Source organism: Nerophis ophidion, linkage group LG23 (assembly GCF_033978795.1).
Source record: "Nerophis ophidion isolate RoL-2023_Sa linkage group LG23, RoL_Noph_v1.0, whole genome shotgun sequence".
NCBI lineage: Eukaryota > Metazoa > Chordata > Actinopteri > Syngnathiformes > Syngnathidae > Nerophis > Nerophis ophidion.
This window is the reverse complement of record NC_084633.1, coordinates 14,678,881-14,702,934: the sequence shown is the minus strand read 5'-3', so window position 1 is coordinate 14,702,934 and position 24,054 is coordinate 14,678,881. Positions and strand designations below refer to the sequence as shown.

General features: G+C 37.5%; 1 protein-coding gene across 4 annotated transcripts in view; it reads right to left on the bottom strand.

Moving 5' to 3' along the window:
• Positions 1-24,054, bottom strand: part of baiap2a (BAR/IMD domain containing adaptor protein 2a) — a 256,159-nt gene that overhangs the window by 132,065 nt on the left and 100,040 nt on the right. The window lies entirely within an intron of this gene.

Below are 24,054 nucleotides of genomic sequence, written 5' to 3'. Positions count from 1 at the left end.
AAATTACAGACCTCTGTCATCATTTTAAGTGGGAGAACTTGCACAATCGCTGGCTGACTAAATACTTTTTTGCCCCACTGTAGATAGCCTTCCCGGTAAGGTTTATTAAGGTGTACTGGAGAGGAGGCTACGCCGGATAGTCGAACCTCGGATTCAGGAGGAACAGTGTGGTTTTCGTCATGGTCGTGGAACTGTGGACCAGCTCTATACTCTCTGCAGGGTCCTTGAGGGTGCATGGGAGTTTGCCCAACCAGTCTACATGTGCTTTGTGGACTTGGAGAAGGCATTCGACCGTGTCCCTCGGGAAGTCCTGTGGGGAGTGCTCAGAGAGTATGGGGTATCGGACTGTCTTATTGTGGCGGTCCGCTCCCTGTACGATCAGTGCCAGAGCTTGGTCCGCATTGCCGGCAGTAAGTCGAACACATTTCCAGTGAGGGTTGGACTCCGCCAAGGCTGTCCTTTGTCACCGATTCTGTTCATAACTTTTATGGACAGAATTTCTAGGCGCAGTCAAGGCGTTGAGGGGTTCCGGTTTGGTGACCGCAGGATTAGGTCTCTGCTTTTTGCAGATGATGTGGTCCTGATGGCTTCATCTGACCGGGATCTTCAGCTCTCACTGGATCGGTTCGCAGCCGAGTGTGAAGCGGCCGGAATGAGAATCAGCACCTCCAAGTCCGAGTCCATGGTTCTCGACCGGAAAAGGGTGGAATGCCATCTCCGGGTTGGGGAGGAGACCCTGCCCCAAGTGGAGGAGTTCAAGTACCTAGGAGTCTTGTTCACGAGTGAGGGAAGAGTGGATCGTGAGATCGACAGGCGGATCGGTGCGGCGTCTTCAGTAATGCGGACGTTGTACCGATCTGTTGTGGTGAAGAAGGAGCTGAGCCGGAAGGCAAAGCTCTCAATTTACCGGTCGATCTACGTTCCCATCCTCACCTATGGTCATGATCTTTGGGTCATGACCGAAAGGATAAGATCACGGGTACAAGCGGCCGAAATGAGTTTCCTCCGCCGTGTGGCGGGGCTCTCCCTTAGAGATAGGGTGAGAAGCTCTGCCATCCGGGAGGAACTCAAAGTAAAGCCGCTGCTCCTCCACATCGAGAGGAGCCAGATGAGGTGGTTCGGGCATCTGGTCAGGATGCCACCCGAACGCCTCCCTAGGGAGGTGTTTAGGGCACATCCAACCGGTAGGAGGCCACGGGGAAGACCCAGGACACGTTGGGAAGACTATGTCTCCCGGCTGGCCTGGGAACGCCTCGGGATCCCCCGGGAAGAGCTAGACGAAGTGGCTGGGGAGAGGGAAGTCTGGGTTTCCCTGCTTAGGCTGTTGCCCCCGCGACCCGACCTCGGATAAGCGGAAGAAGATGGATGGATGGATGGATGGATGTAGATAGTGTGTTTTTTTGTTATGCATTTTTTTTTATACAAAATGTTAAGTACTTACTGAGATTTTTATTCTATGTTTATGTGTTTACTTTTCTCTTTGTAATCCGTACAGCACTTTGTGGCAATAGCGGCTGTTTTAAAATGGTGCTATATAAACAAAAAAAAACCTTGTAACATTTTAGTAAAAAATGTGTTATCTAAGCATGGATACACTTTACCTTTCTCGCTTAACTTTAAACATTTTTTTTTTTTAAATAGATGATCTGCTTGGTTCGTTTAATCTGTAAGCAAGAAAGACAAGAGGACTTTCCGGCCGAGTTAAAACGTGTACTCGGACAACTCGGGCACATAAATCACTACTAAACTCTTGGCGGAGAGTAACATAAACAAGACTGGCCGCTGAGGAATGCACTTAACATCTCCAAGGCTCCTTTCAGGGGTGCGGGGGTGGAGGGGTGGGGTTTGTGTATTGAGAAGACGGGGAGCAGGTGTGTGTGTGTGTGTGTGTGTGTGTGGCGTGACGGACCAAGCAGTGGAGGATGAGTGTGTGAGACACTGCAGTGAAAACTTAAAAAAATGTACACACATACAAATACGGATTAATGGATACAACTTAAGAGTAGTCAGAGTACAGCTTGCGTGGTAGTACCGGTTTACTATCCACGGAAAGTGACTGAACACCATTAACTGGCGACACATTTGAGAGAACGTGTCAAAGTGAACATGTCCATATAGGAACAGTACTTAGTGTCCTATGCCTAGGGCGGGGGTCGGCAACACAGAATGTTGAAAGAGCCATATTGGAGCAAAAAAAACAAAACAAAATATGTTCCGGAGCCTCCAAAAATTAAAAGACTTACATAAGTGGATATAATGAAGGCAACACATGACGTAAGTGTCTATATTAGCTATATTAGCCTACTATCAAAATGACTTTAAAAATATTATATAAGTGTTATAATGAAGGCAACGCATGATGTAAGTGTTTATGTTAGCTATAATAGCCTACTATCAAAATGAATGTAGAAGTCTTATATACGTGTTATAATGAAGACAACACATGATATAAGTGTCTATATTAGCCTACTATCAAAATTACTTAAAGATATTACATAAGTGTTATAATGAAGGCAACACATGATGTAAGTGTCTATATTAGCCATAATAACCTACAATCAAAATGACTTTAGAAATATTACATAATTGTTGAAAAGAAGGCAACACATGATGTAAGTGTCTATATTAGCTATAATAGCCTACTATCAAAACGATTTTAAAAAGCCTTATATAAGTGTTATAATGAAGGCAACACATGATGTAAGTGTCTATATTAGCTATAATTGCCTACTATCAAAATTACTTTACAAATACTATATTGGTGTTATAATGAAGGCAACACATGACATAAGTGTCTATATTAGCTATAATAACCTACTATCAAAATGACTGTAGAAGTCTTACATAAGTGTTATAATGAAGGCAACACATGATATTAGTGTCTATATTAGCCTACTATCAAAATTACTTTGAAAATTTTACATACGTGTTATAATGAAAGCAACACATAATATTAGTGTATATATTAGCTATATTAGCCTACTATCAAAATTACTTTAAACATATTACATAACTGTTGTAAAGAAGGCAACACATGATGTAAGTGTCTATATTAGCTATAATAGCCTACTATCAAAACGACTTTAAAAAGCCTTATATAAGTGTTATAATGAAGGCAACACATGATGTAAGTGTCTATATTAGCTATAATTGCCTACTATCAAAATGACTGTATAAGTCTTACATAAGTGTTATAATGAAGACAACACATGATATAAGTGTCTATGTTGGCCTACTATCAAAATTACTTAAAGATATTACATAAGTGTTATAATGAAGGCAACACATGATGTAAGTGTCTATATTAGCTATAATAGCCTACTATCAGAATGACTGTAGAAGTCTTATATACGTGTTATAATGAACACAACACATGATATAAGTGTCTATATTAGCCTACTATCAAAATTACTTAAAGATATTACATAAGTGTTATAATGAAGGCAACACATGATGTAAGTGTCTATATTAGCCATAATAACCTACAATCAAAATGACTTTAGAAATATTACATAACTGTTGAAAAGAAGGCAACACATGATGTAAGTGTCTATATTAGCTATAATAGCCTACTATCAAAACGATTTTCAAAAGCCTTATATAAGTGTTATAATGAAGGCAACACATGATGTAAGTGTCTATATTAGCTATAATAGCCTACTATCAAAACGACTGTAGAAGTCTTACATAAGTGTTATAATGAAGGCAACACGATATAAGTGTCTATATTAGCCTACTATCAAAATTACTTAAAAATATTACATAAGTGTTATAATGAAGGCAACACATGATGTAAGTGTCTATATTAGCTATAATTGCCTGCTTTCAAAACGACTTTAAAAGCCTTATATTAGTGGTAAAATGAAGGCAACACATGATGTAAGTGTCTATATTAGCTATAATAGCCTACTATCAAAATGACTGTAGAAGTCTTACATAAGTGTTATAATGAAAGCATGATATAAGTGTCTATATTAGCTATATTAGCCTACTATCAAAATTACTTAAAAATAGTGCTACAATGAAGGCAACACATGATGTAAGTGTCTATATTAGCCACAATAACCTACTATCAAAACTACTTTAAAAATATTACATAACTGTTGTAAAGAAGGGAACACATGATGTAAGTGTCTATATTAGCCTACTATCAAAATTACTTAAAAATATTACATAAGTGTTATAATGAAGGCAACACATGATGTAAGTGTCTATATTAGCTATAATTGCCTGCTTTCAAAACGACTTTAAAAGCCTTATATTAGTGGTAAAATGAAGGCAACACATGATGTAAGTGTCTATATTAGCTATAATAGCCTACTATCAAAATGACTGTAGAAGTCTTACATAAGTGTTATAATGAAAGCATGATATAAGTGTCTATATTAGCTATATTAGCCTACTATCAAAATTACTTAAAAATAGTGCTACAATGAAGGCAACACATGATGTAAGTGTCTATATTAGCCACAATAACCTACTATCAAAACTACTTTAAAAATATTACATAACTGTTGTAAAGAAGGGAACACATGATGTAAGTGTCTATATTAGCTATAATTGCCTACTATCGAAATGACTTAAAAATATTACATAGGTCTTATAATGAAGGCAACACATGATGTAAATGTCTATATTAGCCATAATAACCTACTATCAAAATTACTTTAAAAATATTACATAACTGTTGTAAAGGCAACACATGATGTAAGTGTCTATATTAGCTATAATAGGATACAATCAAAATTACTTTAAAAATACTATATAAGTGTTATAATGAAGGCAACACATGATGTAAGTGTCTATATTAGCTATAATAGCCTACTATCAAAATGACTCTAAAAATATTATATACGTGTTATAATGAAGGCAACATGTGATGCAAGTGTCTATATTAGCTATAATAGCGTGATATCAAAATTACTTAAAAATATTACATAAGTGTGATACTGAAGGCAACACATGATGTAAGTATCTATATTAGCTATGATTGCCTACTATCAAAATGACTTAAAATATTACATAAGCGTTATAATGAAGGCAACACATGATGTAAGTGTCTATATTAGCTATAACAGCCCACTATCAAAATGACTTTAAACATATTATATAAGTTTTATAATAAAGGCAACACATGATGTAAGTGTCTATATTAGCTATAACAGCCCACTATCAAAATGACTTTAAACATATTATATAAGTTTTATAATAAAGGCAACACATGATGTAAGTGTCTATATTAGCTATAACAGCCTACTATCAAAGTGACTTTAAAAATATTACATAGGTCTTATAATGAAGGCAACACATGATGTAAGTGTCTATATTAGCTATAATAGCCTACTATCAAAGGCAGACGCAAATCTTTATTCAGAAATGTTTTTTATTATATTTTTATTCTACACATTTTTGTAACATTGGAAATCATTAGTAAAACGGAGGCTTCTCACAGGATGAGATAACTTCTGGAAATTACTGACACACAAATGGCCAAAGAGGCATAGATGTGTAAATTGATTTGTTTGCTGTGGTCTGGAACAACAAGGCACACAAACAACTATGACAAATGCAGACAACATCACACACAGATAATGTGTCATGAGACTTAAAAATATAAATTAAGTACAAAGAGGACGTAAGTAAAATAATTAAATGAGGCAATATGTACATACAGCGAGCCTAAATAGCATGTTAGCACTGACCAAATATGCCTGATTAGCACTCCACACAAGTCAATAATATCAACAAAGCTCACCTTTGTGCATTCACGCACAGTATAAAACGTTTGGTGGACAAAATGAGACAAAGACGGAGTGGCATACAACACGTCTTTCTGTGGCGGCATCGGAGAAAGTTATACATGTAAACAAACAACGGTGAGTTCAATGTCCGCTGAAATGAGTGGGACAAAACGGCGCTTGCCAAATACTCTCATCAGTAAAGCATGTTTAATACAAACGGTGGGATTTCTAACAAATGGGAAGGTTTGTGTCATGTTTGTTCTCCTACATAAATCATATTAAAACAAAAAAATATATTTTTCCATGTTCACACATCTCTGAAAGTTGTCCAGGGAGCCACTACGGCGGCGCTAAAGAGCCGCGGGTTGCGGACCACCGACCTAAGGAATGAAATTTACAAGAGTTTCACGGGTTGTTACTAGACTTCTGGGCCACTCCTCCATTATGACATCACATGGCGGAGCTGGTAGATTAGTTAGACACATGGTGCTCCTCCACCTACCGCTTCAGGACGCCACACGTGCGTCCAATTGGGTCAAAAGTCGGGAGGAGACATACTCTACCACAGGGGTGCCCACACTTTTTCTGCAGGCGAGCTACTTTTCAATTGACCAACTCGAGGGGATCTACCTCATTTATATATATCATTTATATTTATTTATTTATGAAAGAGACATTTTTGTAAACAAGTTAAATGTGTTTAATGATAATACAAGCATGTGTAACACATATAGATGTCTTTCTTTCACGAAGACAAGAATATAAGTTGGTGTATTACCTGATTCTGATGACTTGCATGGATTGGAATCAGACAGTAATGATGATAACGCCCACATTTTCAAATGGAGGAGAAAAAAAGTTGTCCTTCTGTACAATACCACATGAAAGTGGTTGGTTTTTGGCATCTAATTCATCCAGCTTCCATACACTTTACAAGAAAAACATTGCCGGCAAATTCCGTAGCTTGCTTGATTGACATTCACGGCACCCGAGGGTCTTGTGAGATGACGCTGGCTGCTGCCAGTTCATTATTATGAAAAAATGACAGAGAGGAAGGCGAGAAACACTTTTTATTTCAACAGACTTTCGCGCCGTCCCTTCCGTCAAAACTCTAAAGGCCGACTGCACATTTCCTATCTTCACAATAAAAGCCCTGCTTCATGCTGCCTGCGCTAACAAAATAAGAGTATCGGAAAGCTGGCGTGCACAAGTGATGTGCACGCCAGCTTTCTGAGGGATCGCTTGTGCACGCCAGTTTTCCGAGACTCTGTATTTAGTTAGCGCAGGCAGCATGAAGCAGGGCTTTTATTGTGAAGATAGGAAATGTGCAGTCGGCCTTTAGAGTTTTGACGGAAGGTACGGCGCAAGAGTCTGTTGAAATAAAAAGTGTTTCTCGCCTTCCTCTCGGTCATATTTTCATAATAATGATCTTGCAGCAGCCAGCGTCATCTCACAAGACCCTCCGGTACCTTGAATGTCATTTAAGTGACGTCTTGGTGAAGATTGATGATCACTAATTTTTAGGTCTATTTTTTTTAAAAGCCTGGCTCGAGATCGACTGACACACCCCCCGCGGTCGACTGGTAGCTCGTGATCGACGTAATGGGCACCCCTGCTCAACCACTTCATCACCACAGGTGTCCTTAAGGAAGGAACTTGGAGGTGTGTTTGGGCTCATCATGATGTTAAAAAAAACAGTTTTCCATGTTGCTTAACAATCTCAAAGTACATGTTGGAATTCATGTTTCGCCTTGATCAACCACATTTCCACAGTGCCGACGGCACTCATGCTTTTGGCTACCAAGCTTGACTCTGGTCCAGACAGATCTGACTACAAGTTTTTTAGACAAAATTGGCTGTGTATAGGACAGGGGTCACCAACCTTTTTGAAACCAAGAGCTACTTCTTGGGTACTGATTAATGCGAAGGGCTACCAGTTTGATACACACTTAAATAAATTGCCAGAAATAGCCAATTTGCTCAATTTACCTTTAATAAATTTTATATATATATATATATATATATATATATATATATATATATATATATATATATAAAAATGGGTATTTCTGTCTGTCATTCCGTCGTACATTTTTTTTCCTTTTACGGAAGGTTTTTTTGTAGAGAATAAATGATGAAAAAAACACTTAATTGAACGGTTTAAAAGGGGAGAAAACAGGAAAAAAATTAAAATTTAACTTTGAAACATAGTTTATCTTCAATTTCGACTCTTTAAAATTCAATATTCAACCGAAAAAAAGAAGAGAGGAACTAGCTAATTTGAATCTTTTTGAAAAAATTTAAAAATAATTCATGGAACATCATTAGTAATTTTTCCTGATTAAGAATAATTTTACAATTTTGATGACATGTTTTAAATAACTTAAAATCCAATCTGCACTTTGTTAGAATATATAACAAATTGGACCAAGCTATATTTCTAACAAAGACAAATCATTATTTCTTCTAGATTTTCCAGGACAAAAATTTTAAAAGAAATTCAAAAGCCTTTGAAATACGATTTAAATTTGATTCTACAGATTTTCTACATTTGCCAGAGTAATTTGTTTGAATTTTAATCATAATAAGTTTGAAGAAATATTTCACAAATATTCTTTGTCGAAAAAAAACAGAAGCTAAAATGAAGAATTAATTTCAAATGTTTTTATAATTCTTTACAATAAAAAAAACTAATACTTGAACATTGATTTAAATTGTCAGGAAAGAAGAGGAAGGAATTTAAAAGGTAAAGAGGTATATGTGTTTAAAAATACTAAAAAAAAGTTTAAGGTTGTATTTTTCCTCTAAACTTTTTTTTCTCTGAAATTTATAAGAAGCAAAGTAAAATATATATATATATATTTATTTAAACAAGTGAAGACTAGGTCTTCAAAATATTTTCTTGGATTTTCCAATTCTATTTGAGTTTTGTCCCTCTTAGAATTAAAAATGTCAAACAAAGCGAGACCAGCTTGCTAGTAAATAAATACAATTTAAAAAATAGAGGCAGCTCACTGGTAAGTGCTGCTATTTGAGCTATTTTTAGAACAGGCCCCCGGGCACCGCGTTGGTGACCCCTGGTATAGGAACTTTACACGGACTACTCTAAATTATATGACTCCTACTGTATTGCCCACATCTGAGGTCCTCTCCAAGGTTTCTCATAGTCAGCATTGTCACTGGCGTCCCACTGGATGTGAATTCCCCCTGCCCACTGGGTGTGAGTTTTCCTTGCCCTTTTGTGGGTTCTTCCGAGGATGTTGTAGTCGTAATGATTTGTGCAGTCCTTTGAGACATTTGTGATTTGGGGCTATATAAATAAACATTGATTGATTGATTGAACTGTCAAATGATGCCACCGGTGCAACAAATCCAGTCCTAAATCCAGTTCCTAAATATTCCAAAGTCGGCTTTATTATAAGAAAATGGAAATTTGGGAACAACAGCAACTCAGCCAACAAGTGGTAGATCAGCGGATGCTGAAGCGCATAGTGTAAAGAGCGCCAAACTTCATGTGACCTTCCAATTAGCCCACGTACAGTAGGCAGAGAGCTTTTTGGAGTGTTTTCATGGCCGGGCAGCTGCATCTAAGCCCAATGCAAAGCGTCGGATGCAGTGGTGTAAAGCACGTCGCTACTGGACTCTAGATCAATGGAGACACTTTCTATAGAGTGAAGAATCACGCTTTTCCATCTGGCAATCTGATGGACGAGTCCGGGTTTGGAGGGTGCCAGGCAAACGCTACATAGCGGACTGCATCGGTGGAGGAGGAATTATGGTGCGGGGTTGTTTTTCAGGAGTTGGGCTCTTTCCCTTAGTTCCAGTGAAAGGAACATTAAATGCTCCCATGATACCAAAAACTGAAATCCAAGTAAGATAAAATATTTCAAATAAGGGTGATATTTGCTTATTTTCTTAAAATTATTCTCACTAAGCAGATTTTATGTTAAAGTGTTTTACTTGTTTTAAGGGTTTAGGTCCTAAATTATTTCAGTAAGATCTTACAGCTTGTAGCTGAGATTGTGTGACCTATTTTGGGTAAAACATGCTTGAAACTAGAATATCAACTGTTGCAAAGCTGTCTTATCAACACTCACAAGTATAAAACTACTTTTTTAAAGTAATAATATCATGAAAAATGCCGAGCACATATTATGTCAAGATAATGGCACTAGCATTTGTCAGGCTTGCCTCTGACAATGTGTTTGTGCTCTAGTTTTTCCTCTATGTTTGTCTCACTTCCTGTCAACGCTCTTATTTTGGTTATTTCCTGTCTTTCTCCCTGAGCGCTGTTTCCCCTCAGCTGCGGCTGATTGGCACCTGGCCACACCTGGTGTCAATCAGCCCGCTCCTATTTGAACCTGTTTTGTCCTCCAGTCGAGGGCTGGATTATTGTATTGTATGGTCGCTCCTGTCGTGTTGGGTCGTTAGCTATATTTAGTAGCTGTTTATAGCTTACTGTCCTTTGTTCCCTGCTTCCAGTTTTGTTTGTTCATAGCCTAGTTCGTTATCTTCTAGCTCCCATGCTAGCTCTTTTTGTTTGTTATCCGCCTTGTGCGCGCTTTTTGTTTGTACGCTTTTGTTTGGTTTTGTTGTAGTGTGTACATTAAAACCATGTTTTCTCATTCAATGCCTGCCTCCTTCCTTGCATCTTGGGGTTTGTCACCAACAAACTCTGACAGCGTTTACTCAATTTAAGAATATTTTTCAACATATTGAGCAAAAAGGCCTTGTTTTTTTTCCTAACAAGAAAAGTGCACTTGCTATTCGTGAGAATGTACTTATTTAAAGGTATTTTGGGGTTCATTGAAGTTAGCTAATTTTACTTGTTTTGGAAAATCTTGACAAGACATTTTTTTTTTTGTTCAATTGGCAGATAATTTTGCTTATTTCAAATAAAATACCCCTCATTTATTTTTTCTTTTCTTGTTTTTGAACACTGACTTTTGTTTGCAGACTCTGGTGTGGATGAACTTGACTGGCCTGCACAGAGTCCTGACCTCAACCCGACAGAACACCTTTGGGATGCATTAAAGAGACTGAGAGCCAGGCTTTCTCGACCAACATCAATACCTCACCAATGCGCTTTTGTAAGAATGGTGGAAAATTCCTATAAACACACTCCGCAACCTTGTGGATGTCAGGTTTGTACCTGACAGTTTGGTCATGTTTTAGTTTTTCCTCTATGTTTGTCTCACTTCCTGTCAACGCTCTCATTTTGGTTATTTCCTGATTGTCTCCCTGAGTGCTGCTTCCCCTCAGCTGCGGCTGATTGGCACCTGGCCACACCTGGTGTCAATCAGCCAGCTGCTATTTAAACCTGCTTTGTCCTCCTCTCTGGGTTGGAGTATTGTCATGTCGTATAGTGTCATGTCGTTTCGTTGTATGCTGTAAGCTATAAGCCAGGGGTCACCAACGCGGTGCCCGATAGATAGCTCAGATAGCAGCACTTACCAGTGAGCTGCCTCTATTTTTTAAATTGTATTTATTTACTCGCAAGCTGGTCTCGCTTTGCTCGACATTTTTAATTCTAAGAGAGACTAAACTCAAATAGAATTTGAAAGTCCAAGAAAATATTTTAAAGACTTGGTCTTCACTTGTTTAAATAAATTGATTTATGTTTTTACTTTGCTTTTTATAACTTTCAAAAAGACAATTTTAGAGAAAAAATACAACCTTAAAAATGATTTTAGGATTTTTAAACACGTATACCTTTTTACCTTTTAAATTCCTTCCTCTTCTTTCCTGACAATTTAAATCAATGTTCGATTAAGTTTTTTTTTTTATTGTAAACAAAAATAAATAAATTTGAATTTAATTCTTCATTTTAGCTTCTACTTTTTTGACAAATAATATTTGTGAAATATTTCTTCAAACTTATTATGATTAAAATAATAAAAAAAATATTCTGGCAAATATAGAAAATCTTTAGAATCAAATTTAAATCTTATTTCAAAGTCTTTTAAAATGTTTCTTCTAAAAAATCTAGAAGAAATAATGATTTGTGTTTGTTAGAAATATAGATTGGTCCAATTTGTTGTATATTCTAACAAAATGCAGATTGGCTTTTAACCTATTTAAAACATGTCATCAAAATTTTAAAATTCATCTTAATCAGGAAAAATTACTAATGATATTCCATAAACTCTTTCTTAAATTTTTTTGAAAAGATTCGAATTAGCTAGTTTTTCCTCTTCTTTTTTTCGGTTGAATTTTGAATTTTAAAGAATCAAAATTGAAGATAAACTATGTTTCAAAATTAAATTTTCATTTTTTTCCCCGTTTTCACCTCTTTTAAACCTTTAAATTAAGTATTTTTTTCATCATTTATTCTCTACAAAAAAACCTACCGTAAAGAAAAAAAAAAATGTACGACGGAATGACAGACAGAAATACCAATTTTTTAAATTATAGCGACCCCTAAAAGGGAATAAGCGGTAGGAAATGGATGGATATATATATATATATATATATATATATATATATATATATATAAATATATATATATATATATATATATATGTAAATATATATATATATATATATATAAATATATATATATATATAAATATATATATATATATATATATATATATATATACATATATATATATATATATATATATACATCCATCCATCCATCCATTTTCTACCGCTTATTCCCTTTCGGGGTCGCGGGGGGCGCTGGCGCCTATCTCAGCTACAATCGGGCGGAAGGCGGGGTACACCCTGGACAAGTCGCCACCTCATCACAGGGCCAACACAGATAGACGGACAACATTCACACTCACATTCACACACTAGGGCCAATTTAGTGTTGCCAATCAACCTATCCCCAGGTGCATGTCTTTGGAAGTGGGAGGAAGCCGGAGTACCCGGAGGGAACCCACGCAGTCACGGGGAGAACATGCAAACTCCACACAGAAAGATCCCGAGCCTGGATTTGAACCCAGGACTGCAGGAACTTCGTATTGTGAGGCAGACGCACTAACCCCTCTGCCACCATATATATATATATATATATATATATATATATATCTTAATTGGATTATCCAGAGAATAGTGCTCGATACCGTGGTAGAGCGCAATATGTAGGTGTGGGAAAAATAGCAAGACTACTTTATCTCTACAGAACTGTTTCATGAGGGGGTTCCCTCAATCATCAGGAGATTTTAATGGAAGCATTCACATACAATGGTTTATATAGGGCACAGAGTGGGTGGGTACAGGCAGGCGTAGGGTGTGGTTATTGGCTCATGTGTTACCTAGGAGGTGTTTCCGTCTGTGGCGGCATGTTAAAATTATTTCACTGCGCTTGTTGAGGGATGACAGGTCTGGATGATATATAATAAACAGTTTCTCTTTTAAGTATAGGTTGCATCTTTTATTACCACTGTTGTAAGGTGTGCTGGATGCAAGAATTTGCCATGTTATTGAATATTGAACTTTAATGTCTTTGAGGTTCCAAATGTGCTTGCTGAGTTCTGTAGAATTCCGCAAAATCTGGTTTCTAAAGGAGGCCTTTTGATTATTCCATCTGGTTTTAAACGCTCCTTCGGTTAATCCTACGTACGTGTCAGATGTGCTAATATCCTTGCGTGTTACCTTTGCTTGGTAAACGACTGATGTCTGTAAGCACCCTCCATTGAGAGGGCAATCAGGTTTCTTGCGACAGTTACATTCATTATTGGTTTCAGAGTCGTTTAGTCTGGGGGCCGGCAGTCCTTTTGCAATTGCTTTGTTGTGGTTTGAAATGATTTGTTGTATGTTATTCATACAGCTGTAGCTCAATTTAATGTTGTTCTTGTTGAATAATAAATATATTTATTTATTAAAGGTATATTGAGCAAATTGGCTATTTCTGGCAATTTATTTAAGTGTGTATCAAACTGGTAGCCCTTCGCATTAATCAGTACCCAAGAAGTAGCTCTTGGTTTCAAAAAGGTTGGTGACCTATTCCCTGGATCCTGACTCCTGTTCCTCCTTCCTGGTTCGTGTTTTCCTTTTCTTATTTTTGAACATTAAAACCATGTTTTCCTGCTCAATGCCTGACACCATCTCTGCATCTTGGGGTTCGTCAACAACACGCTGAGACAGTGGACAGCCTTCCCAGAGAGGAATTGAAGCTGTAATAGCTACAAAGGTGGACCGACATCATATTGAACCCTATGGGTTAGGAATGGGATGGCACTTCAAGTTTACATGTCATTCAAGGCAGGTGGCCGAATTGGATGAATTTGACTTGCCTGCACAGAGTCTTGACCTGAACCTGGTAGAACACCTTTGGGATGAATTAGAACAGAGACTGAGAGCCCGGCCTTTCTCGACCAACATCAGTGTGTGACCACCCCAAATGCGCTTTCGGAAAAATGGTAGAAAATTCCTATAAACACACTCTGCAACCTTGTGAACAGCCTTCCCAAAAGAGTTGGAGCTGCAATAGCTGCAAAAGGTGGACCGACTTCATATTGAACCCTATTGGTTAGGAATGGAATGGCACTTCAAGTTCATATGTGATTCAAGGCAGGTGGCCGAATACTTTTGGCAAAATAGAGGTATGTATAGTCCATTTTCCTCCAACACGGCAGACAGGAAAGCGAGCCATGCATTTTTCTTTTGGGCATGCGGCAGAAAACAGTGCACATGTCAAACAGTGCAATGACTCAATCTCATTGGAATGGTTCAATTGAAAGAGGGCAAAAAGACAGAAAATTAACTCTGTCCAGCAGGATGAGTCATTTGAAATATCCTGTTCCTTCGCAGAGCTACCCCCTTTCAGTCGGCATTTTGGAAATGACTTTTTTTTCGTGGGCTCATACACACGCTGACACTTGCATTAGTGCTGAACGGGGAAAAAAAATGTTGACGCCCTGCACTGCAAAAACTGAAATCTAAGTAAGATTAAATATCTCAAAAAAGGGTGATATTTGCTTATTTTCTGTCTGATAAGATCAGTTTTCTCACTAAGCAGATTTTATGTTAGTGTTTTACTTGTTTTAAAGGGGAACATTATCACAATTTCAAAAGGGTTAAAAACAATAAAAATCAGTTCCCAGTGGCTTGTGGTATTTTTTGAAGTTTTTTTTCAAAATTTTACCGGTCCTGGAACATCCCTAAATAAAGCTTTAAAGTGCCTTATTTTAGCTATCTTCGAAACCACTATCCATTTCCCTGTGATGTCATACAGTGCTGCCAATACAAACAACATGGCGGTTACCACAGCAAGATATAGCGACATTAGCTCGGATTCAGACTCGGATTTCAGCGGCTTAAGCAATTCAACAGATTACGCATGTATTGAAACAGATGGTCGGAGTATGGAGGCAGATAGCGAAAACGAAATTGAAGAAGAAATTGAAGCTATTGAGCGAATAGCTATTGACGCTATTTGGCCATAGCGTGGGTGTACCTAATGAAGTGGCCCATAGCATGGCTGCCTTATTAGCATCGCCGGTAAAATGTGCGGACCAAACGATCAGGACTTTCGAATCTTGTGACACTGGAGCAACTTAAATCCGTCGATTGGGAAGTGTTTGTTTCGCATTAAATGTGGGTATCCAGTTTCAAATGTACATACAGCTAGCGTAAATATCATGTTAGCATCGATTAGCGTAGCATGTTAGCATCGATTAGCTGGCAGTCATGCCGTGACCAAATATGTCTGATTAGCACATAAGTCAACAACATCAACAAAACTCACCTTTGTGATTTCGTTGACTTAATCGTTGCAAATGCATCTGCAGGTTATCCATACATCTCTGTGCCATGTCTGTCTTAGCATCGCCGGTCAAATGTGAAGACACTCTGGTACATTCAATGGGGGTCTGGCGGCAGATTTCTTGCCAGTGGTGCAACTTGAGTCCCTCCCTGTTAGTGTTGTTACACCCTCCGACAACACACCCACGAGGCATGATGTCTCCAAGGTTCCCAAAAATAGTCGAAAAAACGGAAAATAACAGAGCTGAGACCCGGTGTTTGTAATGTGTTGAAAATGAAAATGGCGAGTTTACGTCAAGTTCTGACGTCATCGCTAAAAGAGCGATAAACAGAAAGGACTTTAATTTGCCAAAATTCAACCATTTAGAGTTCGGAAAACGGTTAAAAAAAAAAAAGGTATTTTTTCTGCAACATCAAGGTATATATTGACGCTTGCATAGGTTTGGTGATAATGTTCCCCTTTAAGGGTTTTGGTCCTAAATGATCTCAGTAAGATATTACAGCTTGTTGCTGAGATCTGATGACCTATATTGAGTAAAACATGCTTGAAACTAGAATATCAACTGTTGCAAAGCTGTGTCATCAACACTCATATAAAACTATACGTATAAAACTACTTTTTTAAGGGGAACATTATCACCAGACCTATGTAAGCGTCAATATATACCTTGATGGTGCAGAAAATAGACCATACATTTTCTTTACCGATTTCCGAACTCTAAATGGGTGAATTTTGGCGAATTAAACGCCTTTCTGTTTATTGCTCTGGTGGCGGTGACGTCAGAACGTGACGTCACCGAGGTAATACAGCCGCCATTTTCATGTTCTACACATTACAAACACCGGGTCTCAGCTCTGTTATTTTCCGTTTTTTCGACAATTTTTTGGAACCTTGGAGACATCATGCCTCGTGGGTGTGTTGTCGGAGGGTATAACAACACTAACTGGGAGGGATTCAAGTTGCACCACTGGCCCGAAGATGCGAAAGTAGACATTTTACCGGCGATGACAGACATGGCACAGAGATGTATGGATAACCTGCAGATGCATTTGCAACGATAAAGTCAACGAAATCACAAAGGTCAGTTTTGTTGTTGACTTATGTGCTAATCAGACTATTTGGTTGTGGCGTGACTGCCAGCTAATCGTTGCTAACATGCTACGCTAATCGATGCTAACATGCTAAAATGGGGCGGCATAGCTCGGTTGGTAGAGTGGCTGTGCCAGCAACTTGAGGGTTGCACGTTCGATTCCCGCTTGTGCCATCCTAGTCACTGCCGTTGTGTCCTTGGGCAAGACATTTTACCCACCTGCTCCCAGTGCCACCCACACTGGTTTAAATGTAACTTAGAAATTGGGTGTCACTATGTAAAGCGCTTTGAGTCACTAGAGAAAAGCGCTAAATATACTTCACTTCACTTCATGCTATTTACCGGCGATGACAGACATGGCACAGAGATGTATGGATAACCTGCAGATGCATTTGCAATGATAAAGTCAACGAAATCACGAAGGTGAGTTTCGTTGATTTTGACTTATGTGCTAATCAGACATATTTGGTCGCGGTGTGACTGCCAGCTAATCGATGCTAACATGCTATTTACCGGCGGTGCTAAAGCAGACATGGCACAGAGATGTATGGATAACCTGCAGATGCATTTGCAACTATATGACGTTTCCTTCCACCCACATTTAATGCGAAAAAAACACTTACCAATCGAAGGATTTAAGTTGCTCCAGTGTCACAAGATGCGAAAGTCCTGATCGTTTGGTCCGCACATTTTTCCGGCGATGCTAACGCAGCTAATCGGCCATGCTATGGCTATGAATAGCGTCAATAGCTATTCGCTCAATAGCTTCAGTTTCTTCTTCAATACTTTCATACTCCAACCATCCGTTTCAATACATGCGTAATCTGTTGAATCGCTTAAGTCGCTGAAATCCGAGTCTGAATCCGAGCTAATGTCGCTATATCTTGCTGTGGTATTCCCATTGTTTGTTTACATTGGCAGCACTGTATGACGTCACAGGAAAATGGATAGTGGTTTCGAAGATAGCGAAAATAAGGCACTTTAAAGCTTTATTTAGGGATATTCCTGGACCGGTAAAAAATTTAAAAAAACTTCAAAAAATACAACAAGCCAGTGGGAACTGATTTTTATTGTTTTCAACCCTTTTGAAATTGTGATAATGTTCCCTTTGGAAATAGAAATCATGATGCCGAGCGCATATCCTTATGTCAAGATAATGGCACTAGCATTTACTTCATTTAAGAATGTGTTACAACATATTCAGCAAAAAGGTCTAATTTGTTTTTCTACCAAGAAAAGTGCACTTGTTATTAGCGAGAATATACTTATTTTAAGGTATTTTTGGGTTCATTGAGGTTAGCTAATTTGACTTGTTGGGTAAAGTGAAGTGAAGTGAATTATATTTATATAGCGCTTTTCTCTAGTGACTCAAAGCGCTTTACATAGTGAAACCCAATATCTAAGTTACATTTAAACCAGTGTGGGTGGCACTGGGAGCAGGTGGGTAAAGTCTCTTGCCCAAGGACACAACGGCAGTGACTAGGATGGCGGAAGCGGGAATCGAACCTGCAACCCTCAAGTTGCTGGCACGGCCGCCCTACCAACCGAGCTATCCCGCCCTTGGTTTTACCATTTTTTTTCTGCGTAATTTACTTCCCCAAACTTTAAACATTGATGTAAAGTATTTTATTCAAACTAAAACGGATAATGTAATTTTCTTGTTCAAATTTAATAAGGCTGAGGGAAAAAAAAATAAAAATAAATTGTGGTAGAACCCAGTCTACTCCTAAAAAAATTAAAATAAATACTAAAAGTCTTGACAAGCCGAATTTTCTTGTTCTATTGGCAGATAATTTTCCTTAGTTCAAGTAAAATACCCCTCATTTTTGTATTTTGTCTTCTTGTTTTTGAACACCGACTTTTTGCAGTGGGCAAGTCCGCTCACGTGTACGGCGCTCTGTTTTACACGACAAGCTCAATCCGAGTTGGTGTGAACACGGCGCCGATAGGAGCTACACAGATAGCGAGATAGCAGCGGCAGGGAGAGATAGCAGTTAGATGAATAAAACATCTCGAGAGCTCTCATGTCGCTCTTTGATTCGAAAAAAAAAACAAAAAAAAAACTGCTGCATCTCGGCTTCCCTGCTTTTGCGCGGACGGCACAATCAAGGCGAGGGGGGAAATCTCTTCAAACAAGAGCTAGATTTCCCACAGGGTGATCACGGCAAACACTCCGCCCGCCGCTCACCTCGGAAATGCCGGAAAAAGGAGCATCTGTTGTCTCAGGGGCTGACCTCCGGCTGCCTGGACTCGAGACACCCCGGTCACTAATTGAAACATCTAACACGTGGCTCTGATGGTGCCGGCTTATGTTATTTTTCTAGGAATAATGAGGGAAGAAAAAAAAGTTGGTTAAAGGGGCCTTTATAAGCGGCTTTGTGGGCTTAATGATTCATTTGCTTCAGTAACAATAATGAAACACCCACTTGCAGCATAACCCATATTTCTCTCTGATTGCTACCTAGCAACCCTTTGTTGGGCACCAGGAAAGTCTTAAAAAACATGCCATAGTGAAACAATGAGGGAAATTAGTCTATACTCTCGCCAGGGTCCTTGAGGGTCAGTCTACATGTGCTTTGTGGACTTGGAGAAGGCATTCGACCGCGTGTACCCTCTGGGGGATTCCTGTGGGGAGAGATCAGAGAGTATGGGGTATCGGACTGTCTGATTGGGGCGGTTACAGCTTGGTCCGCATAGCCGGCAGTAAGTCCGACCTGTTTCCAGTGAGGGATGGACTCCGCCAAGGCTGTCCTTTGTCCCCGATTCCGTTCATAACTTTTATGGACAGAATTTCTAGGCGCAGTCAAGGCGTTGAGGGGATCTGGTTTGGTGGCTGCATCGTTAGGTCTCTGCTTTTTGCAGATGATGTGGTCCTGATTGCTTCATCTGGCCAGGATCTTCAGCTCTCACTGAATCGGTTCGCCGCCGAGTGTGAAGTGACTGGGATGGGAATCAGCACCTACAAGTCCGAGTCCATGGTTCTCGCCCGGAAAAGGGTGGAGTGCCATCTCCGGGTTGGGGAAGAGATCTTGCCCCAAGTGGAAGAGTTCAAGTGCCTTGGAGTCTTGTTCACGAGTAAGAGAAGAATTGAGATCGACAGGCGTCTTCAGTAATGCGGACGCTGTATTGATCCGTTGTGGCGAAGAAGGAGCTGAGCCGGAAGGCAATGATCTCAATTTATCGGTCGATCTCCTTTCCTATTCTCACCTATGGTCATGAGCTTTGGGTTGTGACCGAAAGAACAAGATCACGGGTACAAGCGGCCGAAATGAGTTTTCTCCGCCGGGTGGCGGGGCTCTCCCTTAGAGATAGGGTGAGAAGCTCTGCCTTCCGGGAGGAGCTCAAAGTAAAACCGCTGCTCCTCCACATTGAGAGGAGCCAGATGAGGTGGTTCTCGCATCTGGTCAGGATCTTCAGCTCTCACTGGATCGGTTTGCCGCAAAGTGTGAAGCGACTGGGATGGGAATCAGCACCTCCAAGTCCGAGTCCATGGTTCTCGCCCGGAAAAAGGTGGATAGCCATCTCCGGGTTGGGGAGAAGATGTTGCCCCAAGTGGAAGAGTTCAAGTGCCTTGGAGTCTTGTTCACGAGTAAGAGAAGAATTGAGATCGACAGGCGTCTTCAGTAATGCGGACGCTTTATTGATCCGTTGTGGTGAAGAAGGAGCTGAGTCGGAACGCAAAGATCTCAATTTATTGGTCGATCTACTTTCCCATCCTCACCTATGGTCATGAGCTTTGGGTTGTGACCGAAAGAACAAGATCACGGGTACAAGCGGCCGAAATGAGTTTTCTCCGCCAGGTAGCAGGGCTCTCCCTTAGAGAAAGGGTGAGAAACTCTGCCACCTGGGAGGAGCTCAAAGTAAAGCCACTGCTCCTTCACATGGTTAGGAGCCAGATGAGGTGGTTCGGGCATCTGGTCAGGACGCCACCCAAACGCCTCCCTTGGGAGGTGGAGAGTAAGGCACGTCCGGCCGATAGGAGGCCACGGGGGAGACCCAGGACACTTTGAGAAGACTATGTCTTCCGGTGAAATGTATCCTCTGCATTTTAACCCATCCCCTTGTTCACCCCCTGGGATGTGAGGGGAGCAGTGAGCAGCAGCAGTGGCCACGCCCAGGAATAATCTTTGGTGGTTTAACCCCCAATTCCAACCCTTGATGCTGAGTGCCAAGCAGCATATGTATATATATATATATATATATATGTATATATATATATATATGTGTATATGTATGTATATATATATATATATATATATATATATATATATATATATATACATATACATATATACATATATATATATATATATATATATATATATATATATATATATATATATACATATACATATATACATATATATACATATATACATATATATATATATATATATATATATATATATATATATATACATACATATAATATATATTTTTTTAATAAAACAAAGAACCAATGGCCTAAAATATACACATTAGTGTACCAAAGACAAACAATAAGTGACAAAAAAGTACCATCCATCCATTTCTTACTCCTTGTCCCATAATCAATAAAATCGTCAATAATCAGTAAAACCATTCATAACATTAGCTACATTAAGTATTTCATTATTGAATAAATGAATCATTGTACACCGATTGTACATCAATTCATTGGGGTAAAGGGATTTTTATTCCTTTGCTACTACTACAAACTATACATAGTATCTATCCATCTATTTGCATATAAATCACAACGGGCTTTAAAAGTGTAATTCACTGCATTTAGTTTAGATAATAATGAGCCATTATTATTATTGGGAGGTGGAGAGTAGGGCACGTCCGGCTGACAGGAGGCCACGGGGGAGACCCAGGACACTTTGAGAAGACTATGTCTTCCGGTGAAATGTGTCCTCTGCATTTTAACCCATCCCCTTGTTCACCCCCTGGGATGTGAGGGGAGCAGTGAGCAGCAGCAGTGGCCACGCCCAGGAATAATTTTTGGTGGTTTAACCCCCAATTCCAACCCTTGATGCTGAGTGCCAAGCAGCATATGTATATATATATATATATATATATATATATATATACATACATATATATATATATATATATATATATATATATATATATATATATATATATATATATATATATATGTATGTATATATATGTATGTATATATATGTATGTATATATATATGTATATATGTATGTATATGTGTATGTATATATATATGTATGTATACATATATATATATATATATATATATATATATATATATATATATATATATATATGTATGTATATATGTATGTATATATATGTATATATGTATGTATATATGTATGTATATATATATGTATGTATATATATATGTGTATATGTATATATATATATATATATATATATATATATATATATATATATATATATATATATATACATACATATAATATTTTTTTTTTAATAAAACAAAGAACCAATGGCCTAAAATATACACATTAGTGTACCAAAGACAAACAATAAGTGACAAAAAAGTACCATCCATCCATTTCTTACTCCTTGTCCCATAATCAATAAAATCGTCAATAATCAGTAAAACCATTCATAACATTAGCTACATTAAGTATTTCATTATTGAATAAATGAATCATTGTACACCAATTGTACATCAATTCATTAGGGTAAAGGGATTTGTATTCCTTTGTTACTACTACAAACTATACATAGTATCTGTCCACCTATTTGCATATAAATCGCAATGGGCTTTAAAAGTGTAATTCACTGCATTTACTTTAGATAATAATGAGCCATTAATTGGAATATGGAATACTTTATATTTTTTTAAACTATTAAATTAACCTAAAATTTGACTTATTTTATCTTTGTGGAAAATATTGGACACAATGTGTTGTCAAGCTTATGAGATGTGATGAAAGTGTAAGCCACCGTGACACTATTGTTCATTTTTTAAATGTTTATTTTTTATAAATGGCTATGATGATAATGTCAAAGAGGGATTCATAATATCTATGTTGGAATTCTTATTAATATTGATACTGTCGTTGATATTATTCTTTTTTTTTTACTACTTTTGGATTGTTTTGTGTCATGTTTGTGTGTCTTCTCAATTGATTGCTATTCTGAATGTTGTTGGGCCGGGTTTGGTTCTGGAATTGGTATTGTATTATTATGGAATTATTGTGTGTTATTTTGATTGCTACAAAAACAGACAGAGAGTTAATAAAAAGTGTTTTGCTCTTTAACTAATTTGCTTTATTTTCCTGGATATATGATTAGTTGGCTTAATGTTTCATTACACTATGTCCCACAATGCCCAAACCAACTGGATTAGACATTCATGATTTTTTTGATACAATTTAAACATAACCTCAAATTAAGTCATCATATATCCAGAAAATACAGCAAATTAATATCAGTTTAGCCTTTATTTGAAGGGACAATGCACAGAAATATTGAACTCAAAGACAGATATGTTCTGCACCAGATTATAGCTAAATAGCTCATTTCCATCTGCAGTCCCTGGTTACCTAAATTAAAGTCATACAAAAATCATGCAATACAATTATAAAAGATACAATTATACTATAGCATGTCATAAAATAAAGAAAAATCATAAAATGCCCTTTCATTGACATGAACTTATTATACAATATAACCACACCTCTCCTTTACATCATAACACATAGACCAGGGGTCACCAACGCAGTGCACTTACCAGTGAGCTGCCTCTATTTTTTAAATTTGATTTATTTACTAGCAAACTGGTCTCGCATTGATCGACATTTTTAAATCTAAGAGAGACAAAATTCAAATAGAATTTTGTCTTCACTTGTTTAAAAAAATTCATACATTTTTTTACTTTGCTTCTTATAACTTTCAGAAAACAATTTTAGAGGAAAATACAACCTTAAAAATGATTTTAGGATTTTTAAACACATATACCTTTTTACCTTTTAAATTCCTTCCTCTTCTTTCCTGACAATTTAAATCAATGTTCAAGTAAATTATTTTTTTTTTTATTGTTAAGAATAATAACTACATTTTGATTTAATTCTTCATTTTAGCTTCTGTTTTTTTGACGAAGAATATTTGTGAAATATTTCTTCAAACTTATTATGATTAAAATTTCAAAAAATATTCTGGCAAATATAGAAAATCCGTAGAATCAAATTTAAATCTTTTTTTTTTTAATTTTTGTTCTGGAAAATCTAGAAGAAATAATAATGTTTTGTCTTTGTTAGAAATAGAGCTTGGTCGAATTTTTTATATATTCTAACAAAGTGCAGATTGGATTTCAAACCATGTCATCAAAATTCCAAAATTAATCTTAATCAGGAAAAATTACTAATGATGTTCCATAAATTATTTTTTTTATTTTTTTCAAAAAGATTCGAATTAGCTAGTTTTTCTATTCATTTTTTTGGGTTGAATTTTGCATTTTAAAGAGTCGAAATTGAAGATGAACTATGTTTCAAAATTGTATTTTCATTTTTTT